Source organism: Pteropus medius, unplaced genomic scaffold (assembly GCF_902729225.1).
Source record: "Pteropus medius unplaced genomic scaffold, Ma_sr-lr_union100, whole genome shotgun sequence".
NCBI classification, from domain to species: domain Eukaryota; kingdom Metazoa; phylum Chordata; class Mammalia; order Chiroptera; family Pteropodidae; genus Pteropus; species Pteropus medius.
The window spans coordinates 291,109-306,340 of record NW_024352149.1 but is presented as its reverse complement, the minus strand read 5'-3'; the positions used below and the strand labels follow the sequence as shown (position 1 = coordinate 306,340).

Genomic DNA, 15,232 nt, shown 5'->3' with positions numbered 1-15,232 from the left:
CTTACCTGTTTCTCTCAAAGATAATCAAATTGATCTGACAAGATTTGCTTCTTCAGCAAATAAATTGAATGCTTAGTCTTTAAAATATGATTAACACATGCTTATTACTATACTAGGCACTATTCTAAATGATTTACAAATATTCTCATGTCATCTTCATAACAACCCAGAAGTAGATGATACGCTACCCCCATTTTACAGAAGAGGAATGGAGGCAAAGAGAGGTTAAGCAACTCACCCAAGGTCACACAGCTCGTAAGACTCGGCCAGAACTCCAGATGGAGCAGTCTGACTCCAGTCACGCATTTAACCACAGCAATGTTCTGCCTTCAGCCTCTCCTAGGAAACTGCAAATCTATTTTTATTTTTATTTATTTTAAGATGGCTAAGGTAAGTTATCAGCTTTGTCTCTAAAATCATCTTTACATTTGAGGGGAAGTTTTACAATTCAAGCTTTGCTATTTCCTCTTTTTGCTGGCTTTCCTAATCTTATTCCTGTTATTTGAGAACAGGGTCTCTTATTTTGTTCACCACTGTATACCCTGCTTCCAGCACGGGCCTGCCATATAAGGTTGATGACCTAGTGTAACTTTATTTCGCTATCATTTTCCCCCAAATGCTTCTCAATATCACATTCCTCCATTAGGCCAGGCCAGGCAGTGTGTTCGAGAACATGGGAGATAAAGTCACCCGCTTAGAGCTCACAGAAGGGAAAGAAGTATGCGAGTACAGCCAGTCTCCATTATTTTTGGATTCTGTAGTTTGTGGATTTGCCTACTCACCGTAGTCATTCGTGGACTTGCACAGGAGGGTGAAAATTTCAAGTCTCCCGACGTTCATGTTCCCAGCTGAGGTCAGACAAGCCGACGGTGCTCCGCCTTCCCGTTTCAGCTCTCCTGCTGTAAACAGCATCCTTTCTTACAGTCTGTTTAGTACCACGTTTTTGCATTTTTCGTGCTGGTGATTTTGCTGTTTAAAACGATCCCCAGAGCTCCGAGGTGCTGTCTAGTGTTCTTAATTCTAGAAGCCCGTGATGTGCTCGGTAAGCTTCATTCAGGCGTGAGTCCTAGCGTGGCTGCCTGTGGGTTCAGTGTTAGTGAAAACTCCATATTAAAGAAGGTGTCTTTAAACAGAAACACATACAATAAAGTTATATATCGATTGCTTGATGAAAATGTGGTGACCAGAGGCTCGTGGGAACTTAAACCTGTATTTCCCTGGGAGCAATAGTTTTAGTGTTCGCTAATTCAGTGTTTGTGGAGACTTTATAGACATAACTGCCATAAATAATGAGAACCAACTGTAATTATGACGTAAGGCAAGTGCTGTACAAAGAGTGCCAAGTTCAGTGAAGGGGGAGATGCCTTCTAATGGTTGAGTCAGGGACAATTTATGAAAGGGAGGCATTTGAGATGGGACTCAAACGATAGGGAAGAATCTGAGAGAGGTGGGAAGAGAGTCCAAATGCAGAACACGGAGTGAGCCACGGTGCCGTCTAGAAACCACAGAGGCCCTGCAGAGATCCGAAGGTAACTAAGCGTGGCTAAAAGGTGAGTACAGGTTGGGTAGATAAGCAAGAAAGGTCATTCAAACCGTTCTGTGGGGGGACAACTCAGTGCACTTAATTCGATAGGCGAAAATGAGCTACGAAAATAATTCAGGTAATTTGCTCAAGAGAAATGAAAAATGTAAGTCTACATAAAGATTTGAACATGACTGTTGAAAGCAGCTGCATTCATAGTAGTCAAAAACTGGAAACCACCCAAATGTCCATCAATAGGCGAAGGGGTAAATAGATTGTGGTCTGTCTGTACATTGGGATGCTGCTCAGCATTTTAAAGCAACAAACACTGACTGACACAGCACTATGGGAGAATCTCAGGTACATTATGCTGAGTGAAAGAAACCAGACACTGGAGTCTAAGTAATTTTGCATGATTTCATTTATATGAAATTATAGAAAGGGCAAAACTAATCTATGGTGACAGAAAGCAGGGAGCGGCAGGATAAGATTCACTGAAAAGGGCACGTGGGAACTTTGGGGTGATGAATCTGTTCTGCATCTCGACTGTGGCAAGATTACATGGGTGTGTCCATTTGTCAAAACTCGTTTAAAAATGGGTGCATCTTGCTTAAAAAGTATGCAATTTCTGAGTGTACTTTATTGTACATAAAATAATAAATTTGTTTTAAAAGAAGCTTTAGGGGAAGAAACATCTGATATGTTTCAATACTTCTCCCCACGCTGATGAACGAGCATCCATGAGAGAGAAATAAGGAGAAAAGCAGAAACAAATAGTTACCAACTAGATGCTCCCTTACCAATTACCAGGAATAAGGTAAAACCTTGTTATATCTAAAGCTAAAGACTCACAGACATCATCCCATTTGAGAACTTCCATTATCTGTGCTGTTGCTAACTTGTGTTTTATTACGATTTCATATTAGTGCTGTATATACCAATTCCTCTATACTATATCACCACCATATATCCAGTTGGTTTCCTTCTCAAACCATAACCCCACCGAATTAATGTCAAGATGACTGTAGGGGGTCATCCTGTGTTAGGAGCATTGTGTTGACATCTTTGTCTTCTAGGGAGCAAAGCGTGAAATCCGCGCACATCAGCACACTGTGGAGTGGCCGGGTGGACTGTCCACACATACGGCAAGAGCAGCACCAACCTAGGACTTCGGTTCCTCCCGTCCTTCCGAAGGATCATTCTCTCTTAGGGCAGGAGGAGCTGCACTGTCCTGGTGGTGCCCACGCTCCCGGGCAGCTACCCTCTGATGATGGGGTCACCGAGTCAGCAATGGACACCCGGTGGGCACAGCCGCTGGCCTTCTGGGGGCCCGACGCAACCACACAAACAGGTGTTCTCAGGGGAGCTACCAATCTTTAGTTTTCCCAGTTTTGAGTGCCTTTGCATTAAACTATATGTTTAAGTCTAGTAATTCTCTTGTATATGAAATTGATACCTCTGGTCATATTCACAGTAGAGAGAGCATCCTGTGCTGTCTGACAAGTCCCAGAATTATCAGATGTTCCCAGTTTCTACAGTTAAACCTTCATTTGGAAATTGTATTTCTTTTTGGTTCATTCAAAAAATGTAATCCTGTCTACGGCCATGCTTCCCTGAACAAGCCCGATCCCGTCTGATCTCAGAAGCTAAGCAGGGTCGGGCCTGGTTAGTACTTGGGTGGGAGACCACCTAGAAAGACCAGATGCTGTGGGTGTAAAAAAATAAAAAAATAAGGGATTGTAAGCTGACAAGGTCCTTGCAATCTGTGAGGTCGACCAAGGGTTGCCTCGCCTAAAAATAAAATAAAAAATAAAAAATAACCGCAGTCGTGTGTGCCAATCACTCTTCTGGACTCCAGAGATACGACAGTGACTACGACCCACTGTTACCTCGTGCTCTCTGTCCCCTGGGCCCTCTCAGGGCCCTAGATAGACACTCATGCCATCTACCTTGTTACACACCCTCTCTACACATTGCCCAACGGCTTCGAGAGTGCTCTAGCTATACCGTGTCTTGTTTCAGATTCTCTCTTCAGCGGTATCTGCTCAAATTCAGAACGATAAATCTCTAAATGTGAGCAAACATCACCTTTTCTGAAAAACTATAAACTTTAATGCTTTTCCGACTTCTGCTTTTGTGATACAGTAAAGAACCTCGTTAGTCAAAGGCTGCTGCTAAATGCTCAAAAAATTAGCTTTTAATCCCTTCGGAACTGGTTTGAGTTATGAAACGCTCCCTCTAGGCTGCCAGTGTTGGCTCTAGATTGTTCGCCGGGTGCATCTGACACTCGTGGTACCCTTGGCGGCATCTGATTTTCTTTCCTTTAAATTGGATGGATTCCTAAATCTGACATAATTTTTTGTGTGTCTTTCCCGCTGTCTTTCTTTAAATGTTCTCTTTAACAAGGAAGAGAGAGCAGAGGGTATCCCAAAAAGAAAGATTCCTTTCCACTTTAAATGCTGCATTGGGGAAGGAAATGGCACACGTGGGGTTTCTTTCCTTGGGCTCCACTTTCTAGCTTTCTAAGCATATCATGAGAACGTCTTTCATCGGCCGAGCCCTGTGTGGCTCCACTCCTGACTGCTGAACCAGCAGAATGGAAGTCGAGCAAGAGAAAGGCACGAATGCACACAGAGGCATAATTACAAGGAACGTTTTTAAGTCGAAAACGTTGCTCACCCGGAAAAAAACTTTATGGAGAAAAGTTTAAGCTGTTTTCAGTTTTCTCATCAGAAATATTTCCTTACAGAGTTGATATTTCCACAGTTAAAAAGAAGATCAAAGCAGAAGATCAAAGTTAAGATTCATTCCAAAAGGCAGCAGGCTTCACAGCACCTGATATCCATCACAGGAAACAAATACCAAGCAGAGGAAGTAGTGGCCGCTGGGGGTCTTGGGCCTGAGGTACTAATCAACACCCAGGCCCCCCACACCGTCCCCTCTCAAGTCCACCCCAGCAGGGACTGAAAATCCATGTGAAGCTGTCACCTCTACTGCATGAGAATGAACATCTTTCTACAGCAGGGCTTGACCGACCCACATTAGCTGAGAGGGCATTTAAACTTGAATGAATAAGGCCATCCCTGCCCTCTTCACAAAAGAAGCAGCAGGCGAGCCCAGCGGCGTGACTTCGGTGCCCATGACCACAGACGCCAAGCTTCGCACTCATCCCAGTCCATAACTGAGACTGTCAGTCATCTGTAGAACAAAAAGAAGAAACATGAGAACAATGTGCTGACATTTCACAAAGCAGAACTCATTTCGTTTCAAAGGCTGCTTTTTATTCTAATATTTTAAACTTCTTTATAGACTGTCACCTCCTTGAGAAATGACCCAGCTGAGGGGCTTTAAAATTCAAAGAGCATACGTTAGTTCACAGCCTCCAAGAAGCAGGAACTGAGGCGTAGGGCCATACGTGTGAGCTGGGGCAGGGGGGCTGCTGGTGACATGCGGTCTGGGCCACCTATTCATATGCTTACTGGTCCCCTCCGATCCTGCTTGCATTTCATCTTGGATGTATCATTTCCATTTTAAAATGGACAAGTTTTGAGTCCATTCAACTTTACGAGTTGACGGGTCTGACGGGACCCAGCTCTTAATGGACCGTTCTGGACGCATGGTCCGCTGCGGCCCCCCCGACCGTGCTTTCCCAGATGGTCTTCACGCCTTGGCCGGCACGCGGATGCGCATCCTTCGGGCGCCTTCCTAGGAGTGGAGTTGCTGGGAAGGCGACATCCCCGGCTTCGACGGATTCCGCTGATTTGTCCTCCTGTTCCGGTCGCAGAGCTTCCTCTCCCACATTCTCACCAGAAAGGCACTGACAGCTTTTCTACTGTCGCTCACTTGATGGGTGTGAATCACATTTCACTGTGGTTTTAGTTTGCACTTTCCTGTTTACAAGTGAGGCTTAGCGGCTTTTCCCTTGTGCGTTGGCTCTTGTGTTTTCCTCCTGTGTGAATCGCCTGTTCGGGACTGTCGTCCCTTCCATGGCCTTCTGCCCCCTCCAGTCCATTCTCGATACCTGTTACCAAAGCGAGAGCTCCCGGAAAAGGCAGCTCTGACCGGGCACAGCTTCGTTTAATCCCCCACGGGCTGCTCAAAGCCCTGGATTCATAACAGGGCCTCAGACCTGCACCTTTCGTTTCTGCCATCGCCTCCCGTGAGTCAGGCCACACTCTCTTCATCTCTCCGGACTCCCGGCCGCCTGGACTTTTGTTACTTCCTCATATGTGCCAGGCTCTTTCCTGCTGCAGGGTCTCTGAGTCACCGGTCCCTCTGCTTGTGCCCCTGCCCACCCTCTCAACTGCTGACACTCTCCCAGCCCGGTGGCATCTCAGGGACCCTTCGCCAGAGAGGCCTCGAGCCTGCTCGGTCAGCGCAGCGGCCTCCCCCCTCAGGGCCCTCATGCCTCCCCTCGAGTCCCGGGCCCCCGCCTGTCTTGTTGGCTGTGTACAGAGCCCGGCACAGTCTGATAATGAATGTCAGCTGAGGAAGAAACTAAGGCTCGGGGCGTATAAGTGACCTGCATAAGGCCACGTGGCCACCTTATGTTATTTCACAGCTACTTACGACTGAACGAAGGGTCCTTACCCTTCCGTGTAGAAGGGTATCCTGGGCGGGGTGAGGAGGAGGCCCCCCACACTCGCGTCATCCGCAGCAAAGCCGCTTTGTATCTGCTTTATGTAGTGGAGTTCTGGGGTAGGATCTTGTTTGGAAAAGAGTTCAGCTGTAAACATTTTTTGCAAAGCGCTGCTTTGGGCCACAATTGGCCACCAATTCTCTCCCTGTTCACTACAAACTCCTAACCACTTCCAGAGGGGCAGGGTTCCCCAGAGTGGGTTCGGATTCTGATGTCCCGCGTCTGCCTGCCAAGCAGACCTGGAGGTGAGGCCAGGCATCTCCATCATGCAGGCAGAGTGAGCTCAGAGAAGCCTCCTGTCCCTGGGACTGGCTCTTGCTCCCAAGCAGAGCACAGGCGGATCAGGAGTGAGTAAGTGCGGGGTATACTCCCGCCTGACGACAGGAAGAACTGGGATGATGGACAATCAGGGAGAGAGTTTATTAGCGAACGCACCATCCATGCGTAACGAGCGAAGGGGCTGGTGTTTTTTTGCTGCTGTTGCTGGGTGCTCCCTGCATCACGGGCAGGGTGCCTGCACTTTGCCTACATTATCATTACATCCTTGCAACCAATCATAAAGTGTGTTTCAAGACTAGAAACTACGGCAGACGGGGATCAAACGACTTGCTCAAAACCCTCTCCCTTTTCAGACACCACAACTACCTCCACAGCTTTCTCTGGATCTAGAACATTCCCTCGAAAAGTCATCCAGCCAACGCTATATTTTGCTCCTTTGGAAGCTCATCTTTCTTACTCAAGTAGAATAAATTTATGGAATACTCAGAATATGGAGACATGGTTGCAGTTAAAATCAGTACAAAACCACCCAGACTAAAGGGTTGAGGACCCCAAGAGCTGAGATCTCCCCAATGTCACCTGCACACACAGCGTCCCAGTGCTAGATCTCTCCACTCCCACCTCTCCTCATTAAACTGATGCCACACTCACTGGCCCATCGCCCTGGCCCTTGCTGGATAACAGTGGGTAAGAGCTGGGAGGAAAAGATATCACGTCTAAATATATCAAGGCTCTGAGCTATCATGCGATTTAAAAATACAGGTAATGATGAACACATGCACCAAAGCTGCCTGAGGTTCTACTACCAGATGTCGTCATACGTGTCCATCCCTTCTGGATAACAAAGGCCTTTCTCAGAATGTAAGTAAATTTCATATGCACTCCTTGGCGTCATAATAGTAAAACACAAATTGTGATGCCGCATTATTAAACTGGACCAAGAGGGCCTAAAAAAGTGTAACTTTGCTGACCTGCTCAGTTTTTTCCCCCAGCTTTATTGAGATATATTATAACATTGTGTAAGTTCAAGGCGTACAATCTGATTATTCAATACGTGTATATATTGCGAAATGATTACTGCTATAGGGTAGGTTAACACCTCTATCACCTCACATATTTACTTTTTGCATGTGTGTGTGTGTTGTGACAACATTTAAGATTTGCTCAAGTATATAATACAGCATTGTAAATTATTGCCATGAGATCCCCAGAACTCATCCATCTTCTAACCGGAAGTTCGCGCCCTTTGGCCAACATCTCCCCATTTTCCCCACCCGCCCCCCATCCCTGGCAACCACCATTCCACTCTGAGTTTGGCTTTCCTAGGGTCCACGTGTGCGATCTCATGGTATTGGTCTTTCTCTGACTGACATATCTCACTTGGACCTGCTCTATTTTGAGTCACCTAGCTCCATGCTGGCCAGGAAGAGCGTCCTGTCTCTGCCTACCGTGGAACACCTCCTGGGGGAGCCGTCTAAATCTGCCCTTCTCTGAGAGTCAACCATCCTTGGAGCTAATGGTGGAGGTGGGAAGGGAGATTTGCTGTGACGGCCATAGATATGCCCCCTCAGACCTCTCTCCGCAGGAAACACAGCTGACTGACAGCCCCAGCCACTCCCTGCTGGGCGCACCTCTGTTTGTGCTGAAGCTGCCCCCAGTCAATGACAGCGTGGCGGGGGAGCTCATTCGGATCCCCCTCTGAGAGATGCAGGTCTCCTCTGTTAGATAACTTTCCTTCAAAGACTCCCATGGGCCTGGCGGAAACTTTCTTAGCATGATCTGTGGTGGTCTGAGTCTCTCCCTACTCAGCCTTTTTTCCTGCTCAGCCTGCTCTTCTCTCTCTCTTCTCTCTCTCTCTCTCTCTCTCTCTCTCTCACACACACACACACACACACACAGGGAGAGGTCTGCCTTGTGGTAGGACGCTCTCCTGCCGTCTCCTGCTTCTCCCTTTACACTTCCCATCATTTTCCCCAGTGCATCTCTCTCACATCTAATCTGTCTTAGTATTTACTTCACAGAGGACCTGAACCAGCACAACTGGTGCCAGGAGAAGTCCAAGGAAATAAGGTGGGATTAAGGACCTAAAGTGAAATGTAAAACTTTAAATTTTTAGAAGAAAATATAGTAGAATGTCTTTGTGACTTTCAGAAAGGGAAATAGGTCTTATAAGATCTGAAAAACACAAACTGTTAAGAAATTGTTGATTATTTGACTCCATAAAAATGGATAACTTCTGTTCAGCAGAAATCCCTAGAGTTTAAATAAACCACTCACTGGGAGAAGATATTTCCAAAGCATGTAACTGAAGAATTATTATCCAGTATATTTAAAGGACTGCTACAAATCAGTAGGAAAAAAGACAGCGCATTAGAAGATGAGCAAAGGATGTGAATAGACAATTCACAGAAGAGGAAACTCAGAAAGCCGATAAACACCAAAAGACAGAAATTAGAAAATGCAATTCAAAACAATAACATAATTACAGAAGTCAGATTGGCAAGGGAAAAAAAAAAATTAAAGAAAAGGACAAGGGAAATATGCCAATTATGTGGCCAAAGAAGAAATCTACACACCGCTGGTAAAATGTGAGAACTGAAATGTACATGCTCATGGCCTTCGAAATTCCACCCTTAGGTGGAGAGAGGAATTCTCTTGCACAAAGAGACCCGTGTAAGAATAGTCGCTGCACAGAGAGTAGGTTAGCAGTTGCCTGGGCTGGGCAGGGACTGGGGATTCGTTGTAAGTGGTCACCGGGATCTCACTGGAGTCATAGAAACAGTTGAAACCCGATTGTGGTGATTACTGCACAACTTGGTAAATTTACTAAAAGTCAATGAATTGGATACTTAAAATAGGTAAACCATATAATATGTAAGTTATACATAAATAAAGTTGTTGGGAAAATGTCATTGCAGCGTTGTCTGCAATGATAAAAAAAAAAATTAGAAACAGCCAATAATTTTATAAACTGATTGCTGTAGAGATTTAAATTGAATGCAATACAGTGGTTCGAATAAATAACCAGAGCTACTATATCAACCTCCAAATATGAAAAAACCTCCAAAATGAAAAATAATGGCTGAGGTAGTAAAAACTACTTGCAAATAATACATATAATGTAAATGGTAACATTTACATTACATTTGAAAATGTACGGAATGATGCTATATGTTTGAGTACATACATATAAGTGGCATACAAATGCACCTAGGAATGATAAACCTCAAACTCAAGATAGTGATTGTCTTGGAGAACAAGGAATGGACATAAGCTGTTATCTCAATGTTTCATTTCTTTAAAAAAAAAAACACGGAAGCAAACATGGCAAGTTGTTAAAATCCAATTCAAGTGTCTGTTGTCATATTCTCCATAATTTTCTCTATGTTTAAAATAGACTTTAAAAATACAACATAAAAATATTTTTACAGCTTTTCCATCTCCCGTCACAGAGAGCTGTAATCGCCAGAGTGCAAGCTTAGGTGAGTTTTACTTACATTTTATAATCATGTTCAACTGTTTACTGGTTACTGGCCTCAGGCTGGGCACTGCTAGACTTTTGGGAACCCGGCGATGATACAGAAAACCAAGCAAGAGCAGATGAACTTGGAGCGTGGGCAGCTGCCTGGCGCCCAGGTGGATCCATGTTGTGTACAACAGTGACACCTAATGGTCAGTGTAGGTACTTACATGAGCTCCGGGGTCTGATGGGCTGGGAAGGGGCGCAGACCACTGTCTATTGCGGCCTGTTCTTCCAGCGACTCTTCGTTAAAGAAAACGAAAAAGTCCAGACTGGACCGGCTCCCTTCTCGGTTAGCCGAAGCAGATGAACGCCCCCAGGAGACCTAATCGGTTCACGGAGTTCCAGGAGTTAAATTGCCGAGCTTTGCGTCCTGACCTTCTCTGCCAGCATCCTCGAGAAGACCAAGGCAGCGTCTAAAGCCCTTTAAAAATAATGCCTCACATCCATATTTAAAGTGATATTTTAGGGGAGGAAATATTTCTGTAGTTGGATGGAAAAGACTGCATGAGGTGGGAACACGTTACTTTTTTCCATTCCAACGCCAGTTGGTTAGTGATGCTACAGAAATGTGTGGGGATAGTAATATGAACTCTAATATGAACTCTAAGGTCTGACAAGGGCCACACAAGACCTTAGAGTTCATATTCCTCATTCTCCACAGGCATTTGGTATCTTGAAATATCCGAGAATACATGCGACCAAGAACAAAACTGAGTTGATAATGCTAATATTGTGAGCACAACACACAGGACAAGTAAAATGAGTGTGCATACCTCAAGCAGGCGACACACTATGAAGTCAGCAGGCCTTTCTCCTTCCATGGCCATTTATAAATTCTCTAAGTCTGCACAACAAGCCACTAACAAAACTGGCTGCTTCCTTGCTTTGACATGAAAATCATCACTGGCCTGAGTCTTTCGATATTACTGAAAATCAGCATCTTTGTTGGAAGGTCATTAAGTGAGCAGTGCAGGGAGAGAGCGAAATTCATCAGTGTATTAGGATTTTCCAGAGAAACAGAACCAATGAGAGAGGAGGGGGCGGGGAGATTACACAGAATCGGCTGTCATGATTATAGGGCAGGAAGCCCCAAGATCTGCAAGGTGAGTCAGCAAGCTGGAAGACCCAGGAGAGGTGATGGTTTAGTTTCTGTCCAAAGGCTGGCAGGCCTGACACCCAGGAAGAGCCGATGTTTCAGTTTGAAGGCTGTCGGGCAGGAAAAACTCTAACTAAGAGAGTCGGCCTTTAGGGGGCTATTCAGACCTTCAACAGATTAGGTACAGCCCACCCATACTATGGAGGGCATTCTGCTTTACTCAGTCTACCAATTCACATGTTAATCATCCAGAAACACCCCACAGACACACCCAGAACAATAATGATAATATCTGGGTACCCTAGGGCCTGGTCGAGTTGACACAAAATTAACCATCACAATCAGTGGCCGTTAACCTCCTCAAGAGTAAGGGTAGGAGCTGAGGGAGGCAAGTGCCCCCTGTGCTGTGGATCTTTCCCCAAGTTTTAGAGTGACCACACTGCCCTGTCCAAGGGCCTGGTTCCCTGCGGTCCAGCTTCTAGGCATTGCCTGTTTCTAGAAAATGGGTCACTAGACTCACAGCAAGACCCTCTTCACCACTTCTCCGGAAGTTTCAGTCATTGTGGACATTGGTGTGGGAGGAGGATGAAAGCCGGTCCTTATAGACTTTCAGGAGTCATTCAGCCTGGCCACTTGCCTTCGGGGATTTCTGAGGAACTGTGGTGACCAGCTGTCCAGTTTGCCCAGGACTGAAGTGTTTCCTATGGATGTGGGATTTTTCTATGATAAATTTGGGACAGTTCTGAACAACCTGGATGATCGTCACCCAAGTATCCCTGCCCTGCCTGAGGGGCTTCAAGTGGCTCCAGTTTCTTTGCCTCCTTCAATTTAGATACTGAGTCAGCCCTGGACGCACAAATGTCCAAAGGTCTCATAGCTGAATGACTCTGAGGCCAGGGTCAGCTGCCACTTTGCATCCCAGAGGTTCTCTCGGTGGCGCAATAATGATGGATGTTTGGCAGCTGCTTTGGGTCACTGCTTCTGCAGCCCTTGATGTGGTAACAACACAGGCATGGGGCATAAACCCCCAGATGGGCCAAGAACAGCCAAACCCTGCCCAGGACCCACGGCCACACTTAGAGTGCCAATAGGCACTCTAGGCCGTGCACTCCAGCTCCCAGACAGCTGGCGGCCACTTACTTACCTGAGAAAGATGGGCAGCATCTGTTCCCTCCCAGAGCAACACACTGGCTCCACGCTCATCTCTCCCTCATGCTGCAGCTTTAACACGAGCCCTGAGATGCTAGAACCGGGAGGGGCCAGGAAGCTGAGGGTTCCCAGCGTGTGGTCCTTGTGCCACTGAGAGACGCAGAAAGATTCGGGATGTTACACAGACCAGCTTTCTTTCTCTTTCTTGTTGCTTTTTTAACAGCTTCATTGAGATATAATTTGCATTCTCTACAATTCACCCATTTAAAGTGTACCGTTTAACAGTTTTTAGTACATTCACAGAGGTGTACAACCAACATGATCAAATGTAGAACATTTTCATCACCCCAAAAAGTAACCTCCTACCCTTTAGCTATCATCTCCTTACTTCTCTCAACAGCCCGCTGCCCCAGACCCAGGAAACCACCACTCTGCTTTCTGTCTCTATAGAAAGAGCTTTAGCTACATGTTTATTTTAATGTGTGCTGGGGAAAATGGAGCTAACGTATCAGCCCAGGGCTTCACCGACTCTACTGCTTGGGAAATGCTAGGTAAAAGTGGGCAGGCATCAAATCAGTTAGGAGAACGGCCGAGTACACAGTGGCACTGGTGGCCGGCCACAGGGCCAGGACTGGGAAGGTGGTTATTTCCTCGTCTGTTCTCTTCTTCCTGCCGTCCGTCCCTTGATCCTCTTCCCACTCTCCCATTTTTCAGTTGTTCCTGGAACACTTACTTAGAAGCCTGTCAGTGTTTCCCCCTCTTCGGCTCTCCCACAAACCTCTTCCAGGGGACTTTGGGAGCTGGGACTAAAATGGGAGGGGCTGCCATCCTCTGAGGTTTCCCCGCAGGCTATCCGTGATGGGGCAGGGAAGAAGGCCCTGGATGACAGAGCGGGGCCTGGACGGGGTCCGTGCCAGCTTAACTCATGTCAGCAGCCGGGCCGTGAGAGGATCCGCCTGAACACTGGAGGGTCTGGGAGCAGCCAGGACAAGCCGCTGGGCTCCAAGAGGAGCCAACGGCCCCACGGTCCCTCCACAGACCTCCCCCACCTGCCCCTGAAGCTGAGAAGGACCCACCTCACATACGGTGTCACACTTAATTGGGACGAACAGGGCAGGGGCACCTGCTGGGCTTCGTACAGTTCAGAGAGGTGACAGGGAGAAGCTGGGACCCAACTCACAAGACTCACAGCGAAAGCCAGTCCACGTCAAACCCTCCAGCGTTAAATTCTTCCATTTTCTGTGCAGGTTTCTTTTTTTCTAAAGAGTTTTACTAAGGTGTAATTGACATGCTATAAACTGCGCATATTTAAAAGCATATGATTGGTGAGTTTGACACCTGTATACATCTGTGAAGCCACCACTGCAATCAGGACGATGACGTGTTCATCACCCCAAGTTTCCTCATGCCCCTTGGTAACCCCCCTCCTGCCCCTCCCCACTTCCTTATCTCCAGGCAAACTTCCATCTGCTTTCTGGCACTAGGGATTAGTTTATATCTTCTAAGGTTTTATATAAAGGGAATCAAACAGTGCGTGCTCTTGGTTGGCTGGCTTCTTTCACTCAGCATCGCATTTTGAGATTCATGTTGCATACAACAGTAGCCCATTCCCGGACATTGCCGACCCTGGCTGTGTCACAGACTCTGCGAAGACTAACACATCAGAATCAATAATAATTCACTTGGCTCTCCCTCAGCCGCGCAGCAGCGGAGGAGCAGGAGCCTGCGGGAAGATGGGAAGTGGCTGGGCTGCGGGCGGCAGAGTCAGTGAGACAGGCCGCTCTGGGCAGTCTCCCTGGGGGCTTCTTAAAAGGGTTACAAGCCAGAGGATATGAGTGACACCGTCCAGGGCATCCAAAGGATAACCACCACTCTACAAAATATGAGGCTGAGCTCCAACCAGGGTGCGAGCCCTGAGGCCAGGGGCCAGGAGGTCAGGTCCTAGGGCAAAAGAAATAGGGAAAGTTTCTTGGCCCTGCAGCTCCTAAATCACTCTGGGAAAACAAGCACAGGGACAACCTCCCCAGGGTCAGGCAGTGCTTTGCCAATGGACCAAAAGGCAGCAGAGCCATAAATCAACTGTGTTTGCACCAAACAGATCATGGAGAGTTATTCTGAACATGACTTGACCAAAAAAAAAAAAAAAATCCCTGGAGCTGAATTAACTTAAGAACATAAACAGAGAATGGGGGAATTTCATGTTTTTCCTTTCCTGAGCCATGAAGCCGTGAGGCCGCAGGGCCCGGCTCTCCCTGAGGCCGGCCGCCTCCTCTCCCCTGCAGTCGCGATCCCAGATGGAAGCGTTCGTGGCTCAGGGTGCCACAGGGCGATGGGTCTTCCACGAACAGCCACTGCAGCCGCCAGACATGCAGCTTTCAGAAAGGCTCCCGGGATCCTTCAGCTTGCCCAGGAGCCGGGGCCCCGCACAGGATTTCCTAGCAGTAGAGCCAGCACGGTGCCCACGGCACCCGGACTGTGACGTCACTGACATCCGCCCTGGCCTATGAGGCTTCGCTTTCAATTAAATACGCATGCGTGAGTGGAAGGCGGTCTGGAAGGATCAGATGTCAATGCGAAGTGCCTGAATTTTCTGAACTTTAATAATGAATGTCTATTTTATCATTTTTTAAAAGGCAGCATTCTTTGGCAAGGATTTTTTTTTCTTCTTACTAAAGTTATTAACTATAGAAGATTTAGAAAAATAGAGACCAAAAGGGGGAGAGGATCACCTGCATCACAATCCTCCACCCAGATGTATTCTGTTGATCTTTTAGCGGATTTCCTTTGGTTATTTTCTATAAATATGATATGCATTTTGAACCAAAAAAAAAAAGAGAGAGATCATATGGCACGTTCTTTTTATGATTTACTTTTATGCTTTATAATACATGCTCAACATTTGTATGTCGTGAACATCCTCCTTTATAATACATGCTCAACATTTGTATGTCGTGAACATCCTCCTACAATATCGTCTTAATGGCTTACGGGATCCCATTAAATGGATGTACCATGTTTCATTTA

The 15,232-nt window shown here is 46.6% G+C and overlaps 1 long non-coding RNA gene and 1 pseudogene across 1 annotated transcript; one reads left to right on the top strand and one right to left on the bottom strand.

Annotated features, from left to right (window-relative positions):
* Positions 1–321: 321 nt before the first annotated feature.
* Positions 322–14,977, bottom strand: LOC120589388 (uncharacterized). The gene is made up of 3 exons (XR_005649474.1): positions 12,204–14,977; positions 4,202–4,720; positions 322–1,079 (listed from the first exon to the last, which is right to left on the bottom strand). It is a non-coding gene; the product is annotated as an uncharacterized LOC120589388 (long non-coding RNA).
* Positions 3,118–3,236, top strand: LOC120589439 (uncharacterized; annotated as a pseudogene).
* Positions 14,978–15,232: the final 255 nt, after the last annotated feature.